This window comes from Argiope bruennichi, chromosome 7 (assembly GCF_947563725.1).
Source record: "Argiope bruennichi chromosome 7, qqArgBrue1.1, whole genome shotgun sequence".
NCBI classification, from domain to species: domain Eukaryota; kingdom Metazoa; phylum Arthropoda; class Arachnida; order Araneae; family Araneidae; genus Argiope; species Argiope bruennichi.
In genome coordinates, this window is record NC_079157.1 from 40,812,741 (window position 1) to 40,830,121 (window position 17,381).

Consider the following 17,381-nt stretch of genomic DNA (forward strand, 5'->3'; position numbering starts at 1 on the left):
CATCACAAAAATGCATCAAATAATGAAATTTATATGATGATTTAAATGATGATTCCTTTATATGAATCATATAAATTCATAAAAATGAATCATCGTTTCAAAAATATTCCAAACCCTCAAATATTTTAGGATCTTGATTTCATCTCCAAAACATTCCTTTATTATTTGAAGACATATGAGTGATAATTCCTTAGCCATTTTATAAAATGTCTATCAAGTATTTACGAGAATATCTACTCCATTTTTATTTTTATTTTGAATCTAGTATTAGAACTCATAATGTAAACATACCGATGTTAGAATGCAGGCATATTTAGCTTCGAAGTATATCAGATATTTGGGGTAGAATTTCTTGGTTATCAAAAACAGAATCACTTAGTTTCAAATCACTGTTTTATGATCCAGTATCAGCTCGTAAGTAATTTATAAAACGCAGTTGTACAAGAATGAAATGCTTTCAAATCATTTGAAGTTGCGCCCTTGAGTATGATATTAACTTCTTGTTGCACAGAAGGTAAAATTATTTCAAGAAATCTCTAGGTAAACAATAACTTCACTTCGCTTTATGGTTATTCTAAACAGATAATATGCGTTCTGAATAACTTGATTTCAATCCAATTAAGTCGTCGGTAGTAATTTCAAAAAGAAAAACATTAGGTAAAATGAGTAGAGTTTCACATTTTCCATAAATGGGAAAGTCCTTTAAGTACTTGGTCACCTACGTTCTAGAGAAACAGGATTCTTGTATTTTTTTACTTATTATGGAAACGATATAATTTTTTGTTGATTTTCGAATTGGTATTCAATTCCATTCAATCGAATAATAGAAAAATGTTGATTCATTCTTCATGGCTTCCATCTGATTAGTCTTAATGGATTCCAATCAATGCCACGATGGTTCAATTGCTTCAGCTTTATATATACACTTTACATGAAAACAGGTAGGCTTCATCATGAATGCACAGTAAGTCATGAAAAACATTTCTTTTTAGACAGTAAAGTTTCGTGTTTCGTTTATTAGCGCAAAAGTTCCAGTCCTGAAAAAAAAAAAAATATTCATGAATTTTTAGAATAAAATTATATTTGAATGAAATTGCATGACATATTTTATTTCAAAACTTATAAAAAAAAATTTAACCCAGTATATTCATTAATTTATGTTTTAGAAAATATATATATATTTTTTTATCTTGTTAGAATTTTTTCATTTAATTTTTTCAGTTTTAATAATGCAAATTAATAATGCAATAATTCCAAAGGAAAACAAGAAGCTTTATAAACTTCTTACCTCCGATGTCATTACTTTCTTCGTAGAGATGTTAACACTCTCAAATAAAAAATCGATATCTATTGGATCCTCAGTTGTATTCATGACTTCGTATGGATTTTCAATTGAAGTCTGGAAAACAAAATAAACAAAAACTTCATCCTTTGATATCATAAATAATCAGTTCATTCATTTAATTCTTTCAATTTTAACAGTGTAAATTAATAGAGAAATAATTCTCTATAAAGCATAGGAAGAAGATTTATAAACTCAATTGCTGCCGAATATGAGAAAACTTGTTACCTCTATTGTCATTACTTCCTTCATAGAGTTGTTAAATACAAAATAGGTATCCATTGGACGATCAGTCATGTTCATGATTTCGTATGGATTCTCGAGTGAATTCTAGGAAAAAAAAAAGCTTATTTATATTTTAGAAAATTTATCTTTTTGTTTGGATCTTTTTCATTTAATTCTTTCAGTTTCAATAATGTAAATTAATAGAGAAATAATTATTTCAAAAGCAAACTTGTTACCTCTATTGTCTTTATTTCCTTCATAGAGTTGTTAAATACAAAATAGGTATCCATTGGATGATCAGTCGTGTTCATTACTTCGTATGGACTCTCGAGTGAATTCTAGAAATAAAATAAAAAAAACTATTTTATTCTTTTCTGTCATAAATAGTTGGTTATAATTCCGTAGATTTTAAAATATTTAATTTTTTAAAAATCCGTGAATAAAATGAGGAACAATTTTTTTGCCCAAAGTATTTCCATTTATATTTCAAGGACAGTTTAAGAATCTAAATAAATAAAGCCGCAAAAGAAAGTGTTAAAAATACATCCATTTACTCCAAAAAAAATTAGAAAAAAAAAAGGTTTTATTTCTCACATGTTCAAATTTTTAAAATACATATCTAAAGAAATTCATATTCGTTTTATAATTCAATGCATCATCTACACACCCACACACACACACATATATATATATATATATATATATATATATATATATATATATATATATATATATATATATATATATATGTGTGTGTGTGTGTGTGTGTGTGTGTGTGTGTGTGTGTGTGTGTGTGTATACAAAACGCATACGTGGGCGCAAAATCAGGCTGAATTTGTTAATTGCCGTTTGGCAACACTTGACACCGCCAAATGAGTAAGGTTTCAATTTTTTTCCCCACGCTAACAAGGTTAGGCTTACCATGTTTTCGACCGATTATTTCAAACAACTTTGTTTATTTTCTTAGTGTTTGATATTTTTAAAATTAAACATTGTTAATTAATCGGTCTTTCGGATTCATTCTGAAGTACTTTAGAATTAAAATAAAACAGAATAAAGGAAATTAAAAATTTCCAATCTGCATTGCGTTACCCCAACTCGCTTAGAAAATTCACGCATACACCATGTGTTGATTGTTGACGACTGTATTTTTCATAAAATGCTCACTTGGACGCAAAATCAGGCAGAATTTGTTGTTTGGCAACACTTCCATCTCGCCTGGGAACATCAGCACGCGGTTTGATAAGATTTCAAGCAAAAGCTATTATTGCATTGGTTTGAAATTTTTTTTAAACAAAAAATTAACGGTCAAAAAACGGACAAAATTTTTTGCGATGAGTTTATGCCGTGCCGTATTGATTTCAAAACAAAATTCGTCGAAAAAGAGAAGACAAGTCGAATGAAAAAGCTCACGAATCGTTCATAAGAAGATCCAGTCGTAATGAACGAGATAAGGTTAAACGTTTATGTGTACGTAGCGAAGTTTCCAAACTACTGATAGTTGTGGACTATGTCAAGACTCTGTTTTTTTTTTTTTTTTTTTGTCAGGCACGTTACTGGAAAAGGAAGCAAATAACGAAGTGCGATAAATAAGCAAGTGACAAATACACGAAATGTTGTCACGATTAAAAAAAATGTTTTGGAACATTTGTTGAATCTACCGGAAATATTGAAAGATTTGCTGATCAATGATTCAATCGAAGGAAGAAACTATCGGAAGCATATTAGATAATACAATTCTGCTTTAGCTTTTGCTTCCATATGAGCTCAAATTAAACCTCTTCCTGGAACAGGGCCATATTGCTATAGGATTCATGGTCATATATACCACATGGTTTCTCCTTTAAACAGTGGTAATAACAAACCAGGTTATGGTCAGTTATATGTGTTTGATACCTGTGAAGCCACAGAAAAACACATGGTGAGAAATGAAGGATGTTTGCTCTCTGTGATAGAAAGATTGAATTCTACGTTGAGACCAATCAATCGTTCATCGATTGTTACCTGCAGATGCATCGTATAATTGAAGAAAATCTTGCTTGAAATTTCTGGATGGTTTTCATGGAAACTTGAAACTTAGATATACCTAGATATAACCAACCTATTACAAAAACAGAAATTGCAGCGATATTTGTTGGAGATAATGGCGAACCACCTGCTAATCTAGACATCTGTATTTATTCTGTAGACGAGATCTGTAAAAATATATCTCCACTAAATCAATGTTGTGATCCCATGGTCTAACCCTTGCTATTTCCACTAGGAGAATTAGGTTTAATTTTCAAGTGTCCTTTTTGCCTTACATTTTTTAAGTCTTTCATTGTTTGGTCTTATTTTGGAATGGACTGAATTTCAATATAGCTGCTTTCAGACAATTTATCTTTTTTGTAAATATCAAATTCTTATTCTATTTCTGCAGTGTAGCTTCCAAATTTAAACAATTGTGAGAAAAGCCCCTTTTTTTTAAATTTGTTTCATTGATGGATGTATATAGTTATTTAAATGAAAGTGTATTATCATTTAAAAGTGTATCTTTTGTGTTTACAAAGAACTTTGATGCAGGTGATTTTTGAGAGTGTATTTTTTGCCTTACAATTTTTATTTCTTTAATTGTTTTATCGTATTTTCTACTAAATTGAATCTGAATATATCTGTTGCTAGACTAAAGTGGTTTAGTAGATGGTGAGAGAGCGAAGCGATTCGAGAATTAGCAGTTCCTGGGGGTTGGCGAGCATAAGCGTGCAGAGCGCGGAGTGCCCTAGTACAGTTATAAAGTACACGACCGCATTAATATCTTTAAAAATAGTACTACTTTTTTATTACTAGTAAAAGTATATATATATATATATATACACACTAACTTATTAATGTTTAGATGATGCAACATTTAAAATAAAAGTCTCTCTCTAAACGTTGTAGTGAAACCTTATAAGCCAATTAACAGCTTAATTTTTTAAAAATTCGTGAATAAAATGGGGAACAATTTTTTTTGCCCAAAGTATTTCCATTTATATTTCAAGGACAGTTTAAGAATCTAAATAAATAAAGCCGCAAAAGAAAGTGTTAAAATAAACGAAAATACATCCATTTACTCCAAAAAAAAATTAGAAAAAAAGGTTTTATTTCTCACATGTTCAAATTTTTAAAATACATATCTAAAGAATTTCATATTCGTTTTATAATTCAATGCATCATCCACACACCCACACCCACACACACACACACACACACATATATATATATATATATATATATATATATATATATGTGTGTGTGTGTGTGTGTGTGTATACAAAACGCATACGTGGGGCGCAAAATCAGGCTGAATTTGTTAATTGCCGTTTGGCAACACTTGACACCGCCAAATGAGTAAGGTTTCAATTTTTTTCCCCACGCTAACAAGGTTAGGCTTACCATGTTTTCGACCGATTATTTCAAACAACTTTATTTTCTTAGTGTTTGATATTTTTAAAATTAAACATTGTTAATTAATCGGTCTTTCGGATTTATTCTGAAGTACTTTAGAATTAAAATAAAACAGAATAAAGGAAATTAAAAATTTCCAATCTGCATTGCGTTACCCCAACTCGCTTAGAAAATTCACGCATGCGCCATGTGTTGATTGTTGACGACTGTATTTTTCATAAAATGCTCACTTGGACGCAAAATCAGGCAGAATTTGTTGTTTGGCAACACTTCCATCCAGCCTGGGAACATCAACACGCGGTTTGATAAGATTTCAAGCAAACGCTATTATTGCATTGGTTTGAAATTTTTTTTAAACAAAAAATTAACGGTCAAAAAACGGACAAAATGTTTTACGATGAGTTTAAGCCGTGCCGTATCGATTTCAAAACAAAATTCGTCGAAAAAGAGAAGACAAGTCGAATGAAAAAGCTCACGAATCGTTCATAAGAAGATCCAGTCGTAATGAACGAGATAGGATTAAACGTTTATGTACATGGAGCGAAGTTTTCGAACTACTAAAATATAGTTGTGAAACTATGTCAGGATTTTTTTTTTTTTTTTGTCAGGCACGTTACTGGAAAAAGAAGCAAATAACGAAGTGGGATAAATAAGGAATTGTCAAATATACGAAATGTTGTCATGATTAAAAAAAATTGTTTTGGAACATTTGTTGAATCCACCGGAAATATTGAAAGATTTGCTGATCAATGATTCAATCGAAGGAAGAAACTATCGGAAGCATATTAGATAATACAATTCTGCTTTAGTTTTTGCTTCCATATGAGCTCAAATTAAACCTCTTCCTGGAACAGGGCCATATTGCTATCGGATTCATGGTCAGATATACCACATGGTTTCTCCTTTAAACAGTGGTCATAACAAACCAGGTTATGGTCAGTTATATGTGTTTGATACCAGTGAAGCCCCAGAAAAACACATGGTGAGAAATGAAGGATTTTTGCTCTCTGTGATAGAAAGATTGAATTCTACGTTGAGACCAATCAATCGTTCATCGATTGTTACCTGCAGATGCATCGTATAATTGAAGAAAATCTTGCTTGAAATTTCTGGATGGTTTTCATGGAAACTTGAAACTTAGATATACCTAGATATAACCAACCTATTACAAAAACAGAAATTGCAGCGATATTTGTTGGAGATAATGGCGAACCACCTGCTAATCTAGACATCTGTATTTATTCTGTAGACGAGATCTGTAAAAATATATCTCCACTAAATCAATGTTGTGATCCCATGGTCTAACCCTTGCTATTTCCACTAGGAGAATTAGGTTTAATTTTCAAGTGTCCTTTTTGCCTTACATTTTTTAAGTCTTTCATTGTTTGGTCTTATTTTGGAATGGACTGAATTTCAATATAGCTGCTTTCAGACAATTTATCTTTTTTGTAAATATCAAATTCTTATTCTATTTCTGCAGTGTAGCTTCCAAATTTAAACAATTGTGAGAAAAGCCCCTTTTTTTTAAATTTGTTTCATTGATGGATGTATATAGTTATTTAAATGAAAGTGTATTATCATTTAAAAGTGTATCTTTTGTGTTTACAAAGAACTTTGATGCAGGTGATTTTTGAGAGTGTATTTTTTGCCTTACAATTTTTATTTCTTTAATTGTTTTATCGTATTTTCTACTAAATTGAATCTGAATATATCTGTTGCTAGGCTAAAGTGGTTTAGTAGATGGTGAGAGAGCGAAGCGATTCGAGAATTAGCAGTTCCTGGGGGTTGGCGAGCATAAGCGTGCAGAGCGCGGAGTGCCCTAGTACAGTTATAAAGTACACGACCGCATTAATATCTTTAAAAATAGTACTACTTTTTTATTACTAGTAAAAGTATATATATATATATATATACACACTAACTTATTAATGTTTAGATGATGCAACATTTAAAATAAAAGTCTCTCTCTAAACGTTGTAGTGAAACCTTATAAGCCAATTAACAGCTTCGTTACCCGAGCAATTGCTCTTGTATTGTAGTCATATTACTGGGCTGAAAATCACAATTTTCTATCCTCGCGCATCACAATCCGCCACATTGGTGACCTCGGATGATGAACTTTCATTGATGAACTGTTGTGGCGTCATCTACCCCCAACCAAAGTCGTCAGATTCACTTGACACAGCAACACAAAAAGGCCGCAGCAACCTAAAGTCGTCAGCCTCACTTGACGCAGCAACGGCATCAGCAACCACTCACCCACACACGCTCGTCATAACGCTTGGCGCCACTCAAATGGGTACAGGCGCATTAGAATCAACAGCCATATCGTTCGACTCACTGGAGGGAGAGTTTGTAGTGAAAGCTTATAAGCCAGTTAACAGCGACGCTCCCCAGCAATTGCTCTTGTATTATGGTCATGTCACTGGGCTGCAAACCAAAAGGTCCTAGGTTCTATCCTCGCTCCATACAATTCGCTACAACGTTTACAGACAAGATTGTTATACCAACACTACCATATTTGACATGCACTTATGATTTTGGGTACTAAGAACTGACTATAGAAACTTTTTTGAGAATGAAAATTAAATGTTTCATTAAAAAGAAGCAAAATTTTAATGACTTTACTTTAGAATATTTGAAGGATATAACAGTCCAAAAAACTTTTTATACCAAATTAAAATTAAAATAAAATTATTTAATTGAAACCAATACTTTTTGATAACTTTTCTTTCTTTTTTATTGGATTTATACTTAAGCATTTTACTAATTTATAAAATTCCTTTGTAATGCGTTTTATAACTGTTAAATATTTAAAAGCATATTAAAAAATAAAATACATAAAATAATAATTAAACCTAATCATTATCAAGCTACAATCATTTTGGGTACTGCTGTTTTATTACCCACTATGCAATCTGGCCGGCAAGAAAATAAAAATATTTTTTTCACAGCTCGAATGAGTTACTTCAACTTCTTCTATTAATCTTTTAATTTTTTGTTCTTGTATAAAATAAATATATTCTTGTTCCTGTTAAAAATGCCGTGGTGTCGTTTCTTGAAGCTCTGAACTTTTTAAGTGGAGGAATCATACCATACCCCAACAGGCGGTGACTTTGACATCAATACTGTTCAGATTCGTCAGCGAAAATGACAGACATCTATTTCAAATGAGAGGTTTGTTTCTTTTCGAATCATTTTTGACTTTCGCAATTTGATTGTACTCCTGTTAAGTGTTCAAAATGGATGCAGAAACGAAAGTGATCCTCCTTTTTGGAAAAGTAATTCTGAATTGTGGTTTCTGCAGCTAAAATCTCAGTTTATCACATCGGGAATTGTTTCGGAAAGCAGTTACTTCAAACTTTTTGTTCTTTTTGTATAAAACAAATATACTCTTGTTCCTTTTGGAAATACCGTAGTGTAGTTTCTTGAAGCTCTAATCATTTAAAGTGGAGGATTCTATCTATGGGGATACCACAGATTCATGTCATTTATGTCGTATCATTTATTTATTATTTAATTTTTTTTCATTCCTTTCTTTACAAACTATAATAAAATTTTCGGTGACTTAAAATAAATTCCAATTATATATAAAAAAATAGTATGACTTAATCTTAATAGGGAAATCAGGCTATTCGGTATAATTCCACCTTATCGGTGAATTTAAATTAAAAATGGACTAATTATCACAATATATTTTTGAACTTTAAATTTGATCAATGTTCCGTTCGAAGATACATAGAAGTTGTATTTGGGCAATTGTATTTGCTTTGGAGAGCTGCTGAAGATTATGGTACCTTAGTTCTGTTAATTCCTGTACCTCTAATCCATTAACCGGACTTTTAAGCTATCATGATAGAATCAACGTGATTCAAATTATTATACTGTGAAAAATTGAATGTCGAACGGTCAGTCCTTCTTTTCTAAGAACAGTTGCAACAACATGCTACTTCTCCGCTTTGTTTACAAAGTAAAATTCTGAGTGACATTTTTTTTTTTAAATTTATCAATGTTTTTAAATTTTAACTTTGTATATCTTGATTTTTAAATTAGCAGCCTTCATTTAATTTTTTTTTCTGCAGAAAAAATGATTTTTCTTAAGCCATTTGATATCAAAATTAGAAGAATAATGACTCATGATATCATTTTTACCTGCTTAATGATGTTAATTCGATTCAGTACAAGTTAAATGTATCCTCAAACGTCGGATGCATTCATGGATTCCGAAAGACCTATGAATAAATTGAAAAAATAGTTTTCTATTTTTGTATGCAGTTATAAAACCCCCATCATAATATTTTATTTAATAATTTGGACCCAGGAAGCCAAATTTCAGGAGGCAGTTTTCATGGACATTTTTTTGTTTATAAAATAATTAATCATTGTATTTTCAAATTTCTAAAAGCCATTACTTAACTTCTATCTGTTAAACTTAAAAAATAATATACTACTACATAGTAATTTTTCAAATATACAGTAATATATTTTTATAAATTTAATATATTAACGAATAAGAGGAAAATTTTCACCTCTGGTGTCAGTTCATTCAGAAAAGCGATGTTATCGATGTCAAATTCATAATCATAGTAGTTTGTTTCGGTTTCTTCAATGTTATTGTATTTGTCCTCATATGATATCTAGAAAAAAACATGAAATTGTATTCATAAATATATAACAATAAATGAATATACAATATATATCAATTTTTCCAGTTGCAAAGAATCAGAATATCTATTGTATATGATAAAAAAATTTACCTCCGCTGCAGTTCCATTCGTCAAGGACATACCACCGTTTTTTAATGTATAATTGGATTCCAAAGGATTGGTTTCGTTCATGGCTTTAAAATATACTTCACATGGTATCTAGGAACCAAAATAAAATTGCTTTTATATTGATAATCATAAATATTCAATTATAATGCATGAATATTTGGCAATTAAACCTGAATTAAAAAAATCACTCGAAATAGCGGTAGATTTGCCAAATTATTGTAATTGTCAATCTTAAAGAATTTTTTTCAAAAATTCTTAGTTAGAAATGTTTTTATTCTTTACTGCATATGAAAGATCTGCGTAATTTTATTCTTCACGAGATGGGTTTTTCAAGCCCTTAGTTAGTTGCATAAGATGTTTACTTAGCTAAGAATTTGGTTCTCTGCTGGCCAGAAAGTTTGATCCAGAAGTTTGGAGAGCAGAAAATATCTCGGAGGGTAGTAAGATGCGTCTCTCAAACCAACATTAAAAAATATTTTTATCTGAATTTTAATGAATTAAAAATTAAGCAGAATTATGTTTTTTTTCTCGCGTTATCTTTTAAATTTTTATTGCACAAAAATTGGAATATCCAGCCTTAAAAGTCATAATCCGAAAATCTTAGTCATAAAATTTAAAATAAATGTCTTTTCGATTATACTTATTTCAAATCTGTGCAGTTTTTTCGAATTTTGTTAAGTTTGTAAACATTTTTTTCCAAATGTAAGCATTTTTTCAACAATAAACTAATTATTTTATCTAAAATTCAAATTGTCTTCATTGTTTCATAAAATACTGAATATCGCGATTTTCTTCCATTGTTTGACATGAAGAAAGAATTTCTCTATTGCAAGAACGACGAAAAAAATTCAACGTTGCAATATCGAGAATGTCAGAAGATGGCTGAAATAGGCATTCACTTATTTAATAGAGCTATGATGTCATGGAGCTGTTATCCAATAGAAAAAGTCATGAACTTAATAAACAGAGCATATGTAGAGAAAAAATTATGGAGCGACTTTAATATCTTATAATTTGACGGAACTGGATATGTGGTTGCATGCAAAAGGTTTTGCAGAAATTAAAAGCAAGCAATATTACCAACAGTCTAGCTGGTCGTTAAAGGTGACCGAAATGGTCGTTAGTGAGCAGTGAAATTATCTATACTCGGTTTCACCCTAACTTGGCAGTAGTGTATATTCTAGGTATGCCGAATCACAGTCGCTGTGAGGGGAACTGGGTTACTTTAAACTATAAAGTTACTAGAACTGCAGATCGCCGGCGGAACTTTATCTCGCAAATTTTTCGCCAAATAGTAAATATTTGTTAACTTTATTATATTATCATTTTAAATCAGAGAATTAATTTTTTCCTTATTTTCATTATTTTGTTCAATATTATTAATACATTATTTTAATAAATCATTAAAGTTATTTCATTTCGTTTCATCGTTTCTCAAAAGAAAACCCTAAATCTTTCAATATTCTGTAAAGCGTAGTTCGGCTAATGTTTTTAGAAAAGATATCTGTATCATCGTTCACATCTTTTAAAACTTTATCTAATGTTGGGATCTCATTTCTACGAATAAATGCATGGATTTTTCGTCAGATACTGGGTAATGTAAAATCATCATTTTTACATCATCATATTTACTTTTTCATAAAATGACCTGAATGTTTACCTACTGAGCCTGGCTGCTTCTTTCCAGGGGTACTTAAAGGACTGGATGCCTTTATTTCTATTTCTATTTTTATTTCTATTTTTCTATTTTTATTCTTTTTCTTCGTCTTGAGCGAAATCGGTGAGCACAGCGTATTCGGTGATAACACTTTTTCTTTTTCAGACATTTTAGAAGTGAATAGAAATGACGAATCGAATAAATATTCAACAATCAAAACTAATAACTACTAATGTGATTAATAGTATCAAAAATATCAGCTGGTAAAAAAGCGAGAATAAAAAAGTACGAAAGATGATAATGGTTGGGAACTAAATGAAGCTGAGTTGGCGGAGACGTAAAAGAAAAGCGCGCCAAATATTTGACCTTGAAGACCGGTTCTAGCCAAAGTGGAATTTATTATGTCAATCGTTTCGTTTTATTCGTTCGCTTTATTTACAAAATACTTAACAGATAAACACTTCTAACTTGAGAATAATTTTAAATACATACTGATAAAAAAAGGATTTCTGTAATTTATGATATTATTTGATATATTTCTGAGCATTTTAACTATTTTAAAGTCGGAATTGATGGGGAATTCTTTCCCAACGCGGAGCGTCACATTTTCTGCCTTTTACAATACTGCCAAGTTAGGGTGAAACAGAGTATAATGCATATTTGGATTCTTGGATTTGAAGATAAACATGACAAAATGAAAGTACGAAATACAGTGAACTAAAACATCTATTGACTTACCAAAGGAATTAAATTTAAAAAATACTAAATTAAACTTTCTAAATTAAAAGTTTAAATTACCATATCTTTGATCTGTCTTATATCCTTAACTATTTAAATATAAAATGATAAATTTATTTTTTGAAACTGCGATAGAAATTCTAGCATAGATTCTAGAATTGGAAATTTCTGCATAGTATTTTTTTTTATTATTATGGAATTCAAATGAAGCTATGAATAAGAATTTATTCATTTAAATAATGAAAATTTTAGTCTGTCCTGAAAACTAGTTTTAAGTATCAGATTGTATATGCTTTAAAGTTTTTCTTTGCCATTTTAATACATGTACCTTATACGAGTTCTGTTTTTTTGTGTAATAAATATATCTTATGGAATCTAGACCCATAACATTATAAGGGATTTTAAAACATAATTACTCGAGCAATGTATTATCAAATTGCACGCAACCTTTCGCGGTACTGGAACTTTAATTTTGTTTCCTCATATAAACTGCGCAGATAATAATTGACAAAATGTTTCATTCTCTCAACAACGGTTCAAGATCAAGGGGTTAAATATTTGTAGTGATCATAGCGCCATCTTTCCTTCATGCCATTCCAAAGCGCTACCTATCTACTTTCCCTAATACAATCTATGTTTATACTTCCCTCCGAGAAATCCACGTTGTATGTAAGCGTGCGCTAACTAGTGATGTTCCGATGGTTGTTAGCAAAATAGTTTATTTTTCTAATAGCGATGAAATGCTTTCAACACTCTACATGAACATCACCACATATTTATAGGAAATTTTCGAAATAGTTTGAATAGTAATGGGATATTTAAAAAAAGTTATAAACAAATTGCATGTTATTCTTTTATGTGGGAAACTTATCAACATTTTTTTTTTAAATTGCAAGAAATGATGACTAATATTTGAAATCCTTTCTTTTTGATTCTAAAATATCCTTTATAACATTTTTAATCAAATATATTTCAAATATTATAGCCGGAATACTTATTCTTCAAATGATATACAAAAGGCAAAATCGCATTAAAATTCTAATAAATTTATCCTTATTAAAATTGCAAAATACTAATTTTTATCCCCAAAAGTATATTTGCAACAAATGTACGACTACTTGATCAAAAGAGCTGCCCTGTAGAGTGGCAACAAACACAAGCATTCCTTTTATTATAATACCATTAAAATTTAATGACAAAAAATCAACTAAGCAATAAAAAATATATCGTTGCTCAATATGAATACAATACTTACCAGGCCATCCGTTGAATCACAAAGTTTTAGTAAAACGCGGGCAATTGAAAGTCCATGAACCATTGGTGTAATAAAGAGAAATGAAACAAGTAGGAACAGACAGTCCATGGCTCAGTGCTGAAAGATAGAAATAGAAAATAGAATTAAAAATAAAATAAGATGAGTAAAGATTTTTTCCTCTAAATTGGCAATTTTCTTAGCCTTCGATTCATTATTACTAGAAGCTATATGAGTATATTTATCTTTAATACTTATAATTTAATTTTTTTAAAAATTATTTGCTAGAAAAATTTCGCTTAATCTTTATGTTTGTGTTTTTGTTTGAACATAATTATATTATATACCCAATAACCAGCATCATTTTTTTTATTTTTTTCAAACAGAGTACTACTTACTAAATCGTAAATGTTTCGATGAAGGATCATATTAATAAATATTAATTGAAAATATCTTGAATACTCTCCAAATTTATAATTAATTATATCTCTACAAGTTTTCTTCATCAAAGTTTATGTTAAAAATTAAGTAGAAAAAAAAAATGTTTGCCTTCTTCGCTCTTTTCACACTCTGCTGGAGAGATTGCTGGACTTGCATCTACCAAATTTAGAAGGTTGAAAAATTAACTTGAAGAGATTTCTCTTTCAAATATTTGGTGAAATGAAACCCCGAGAAATATTCAGCCAATAAATTATGGAAATCCTATCAAAAAATTCCATTTTCAAATTTTAATTAAAAAATATTATCCAATATATCCCAATTTATTTATCCCAAATATTATCCAATTCATAAATCCAATTTTATCGTCTTGTAATATTTTCTGAATTTTCAGTTTCTTTAAAAGTATTCTTATGCGATATTTGAAAAAAATATTTTACGTTTTTTTAAATGAAATTTAAAAGGCTTTCATTGTTTCTACGAATGTTTCAATGCATTATTTAATTGCATTGTTGAATATCAATCAGAAGATTCTGCGCAATTTCTAGTATTCTTTGGAATATTAATTTTCTTGTTTTAATTTCATTCGTGTTTTATAGATTTTAAATATATTCTAAAATATATCTAACAAACTAAATAATTCTGCATCTGTTCTTTAACATTTTTATATATTGAATTTCAATCTTTCTATCATGCGATTAATCTTTAAATGCATTACAATTAATAAGTATAGAACTATTTCAATGCTGGAATCTATTTTGCATTTGGTACAGAAAAAAAAAAAAAAAAGATTGTAATGCATAAGATACCATGCAGTCAGATGTTAACCGATACTGACAGCTATGTTTATCATGTGACTGTGAAAGTAATTTAACTACATAAGGCAAATATATGTTAATAACAAACAGATAATTCATTAAATAAGAAAATGAAATTGATTAACTGACCAGGCCAAATTGAAACTACTCTTTATTGACTACATCATGACAATGAAATCATATCTGTGACATTTCATTGAAATTAAACAAGATTTATATTCCAATCGATACCTCAGGTCAGCAGAAGTGACAAGTATAAAATAAGATAATAAGAGCTTTTTAATTAAGTTGGATATAAATCATTTGAAAACTGAAATTGAAATTTACCGTTTATTTCGAATTTATTCCAACATTATTCCATATTTTTAAGAAAAAAGAGAAAAAAAAAAAGTGAACCGTTTACATTTATATTTTCAATTGTTCATAAAGTTCTGAAGCATTTAGTATCAAAAGCACCTGATTGCCATTTTTGAAGTTATAAAAGATTTTCTCACTATTTCTTTTTTCTATTTCGCACATTATATGCTTTTTCTCACACATCCAAGTGAGGTAAAGAAGTTTCAAATCACTTAGTTAAAAAAATAAGTAGCATTTTTTAATTGAAGAAAATATGCAAATTATTAAGGATTCATACTAATATCCAGCCAACATTAGTTTTATCTTCTTGTCTAATTAATTGGATTTTTTATGATAATAACGAATAGGAGGAAGTATAGTAATTTGTTAAAGAGTAGTAAACAATTTTTATTTACTTTTTTAAGCTGGATTTTAGGAAAACTAGAGACAATTTTTTTAAAAATTTAATATTGTGTTTAATATTAGAGAAAGAGGGATGGGAGTTAAAGCAAAACCAGAAGAAAAGAATTTAATTTTTGGATGGCCAATTTCACATTTTATTTACATTTATTTATGCTTGACTTTAGCAAAGATTAATGTGTTGATGTCTGCTAATAATATTCTAGCATAATCATAAATCATAATATTCTCGCTTTATTTGCAAGTTAGTGCTGATATTTTATTACAGAATTCTTTTCATTTTGTATTTAGCACTAATTTTTTTTTAGTGGATCCTTTTTTGTTTGAAATCGATTTTAGTAATTGGTTCTTAATTGAGTTTACATGAACAGTGTGGATAGAGAAGTTCCCACTGTTAGGAAATAAGACCTTCAATCAAATTATGCAGTTACATAAAAAAAGTAACACAATTTTTTTTTATTACTTAAACATGTTGAATATGCGAATTAAAAATTTCTATCATAACTTTCGTTGGTTAAGATATGACAATCCTATCTGAGGTTGTACTAATAGAATAAAAGCACATTCAGAAGTCCTAGTCTTAATAAAGTTTTTTTACCAGTATGATTTCGAATGATATCTATAATATTTTTTCCGCGAAAACTTAATATTGTCTCTACATATTACAAATTTAAAACATATAGAGCATCGTTGAAACCAAAATCATTAATTTTAAGTGAAAATATAACGGAGACACATCTGCTACATTCGCCTGAAATTCATTCCGCTGGTCCTTTCGTAAAAACTCGTCTGAATCATGACTATCTTAAGATTTTGAAATTTTTGAAAAAAAAGGGAATTGAAAGAAAAAGATACTTTATGTATTTCCCGACTTCTGATTGATTGAAGGGTACAAGGCTCCTAAAACTGGCCGCGGCGGCCTGGTGGTAAGGTCTCGGCTTGTGAGCCGTAGGGTTTCAGGTTCGAGACCCGATTCCACCGAAGAACCGTCGTGTAACGGGGTCTATTGCACGTTAAATCCGTCATGCCAAACGTCCTCCCGCTGGTGTGGTGTGGAGAGGGGGGTGCCTGCCAGGGTGTCGTCCTCGTCATCTCATCGAGGTTTAAAATTACGAGGTAGGTCCCAAAATAGCCATAGTGTGGCTTTACAACCGGACGTTAATATAACTAAATTAAACTCAAGGCTCTTAAAAGCTTCATTTGACATCCTCGTTTTACGGAAATTAGGAACAAAAGCAAAGAACGCATTGATAAAGTAAAATATATTCGCATAATTGGAAAAATTTACAATAAACGTGACATCAAACAATTAATTCAAATTCAAATTCAATTAAAAATAAAATAATAAATTCAATAGCAATTGCCTCCAACCTCAAAATAAAATCAATATGGATACGATACAATAGGGATATCTAAAGTATGATTTCGAATCATGATAGCCGCGTGAGATACTGGTCCAAATAAATTCTTTGGAGTTGACTATCCATAGGACAGACAGTCAAGGCCTGGAACAGCGGGACAGACTATTAAGGGATAAACATAAATATATTTCCCAATACATTTTAAAAATAACAACTACAACAAAATAATAATAATAATCAATTTTTAAATTCAGTGAACAAATAAGGACTTATATACTCACTTTAAAAAAGGAATCCAAACTTTAAAGAATAAATCCAAATAGGAATAAACAAAATTTAAATTGCTAACAAATTTCTTGCAGGGAACTCGTACAATTATTTTTCGACAAATGCATCGACTCTTATACCTACAGGTCTTCGATGAAGGTTCACTGCAGACAATACCAGTTGCTACTGAAGGGTTGCCTTACAAAAGCCATTATTGGCTGGATTTGGGATAGCAAATAAGCGATTGAATGATTGGTGAGTGCACAAGCCCCGTTCCGGGGGAAGAAAATGAACTTTCCTTTCAGGTATCATGACGCAAGTTGCTT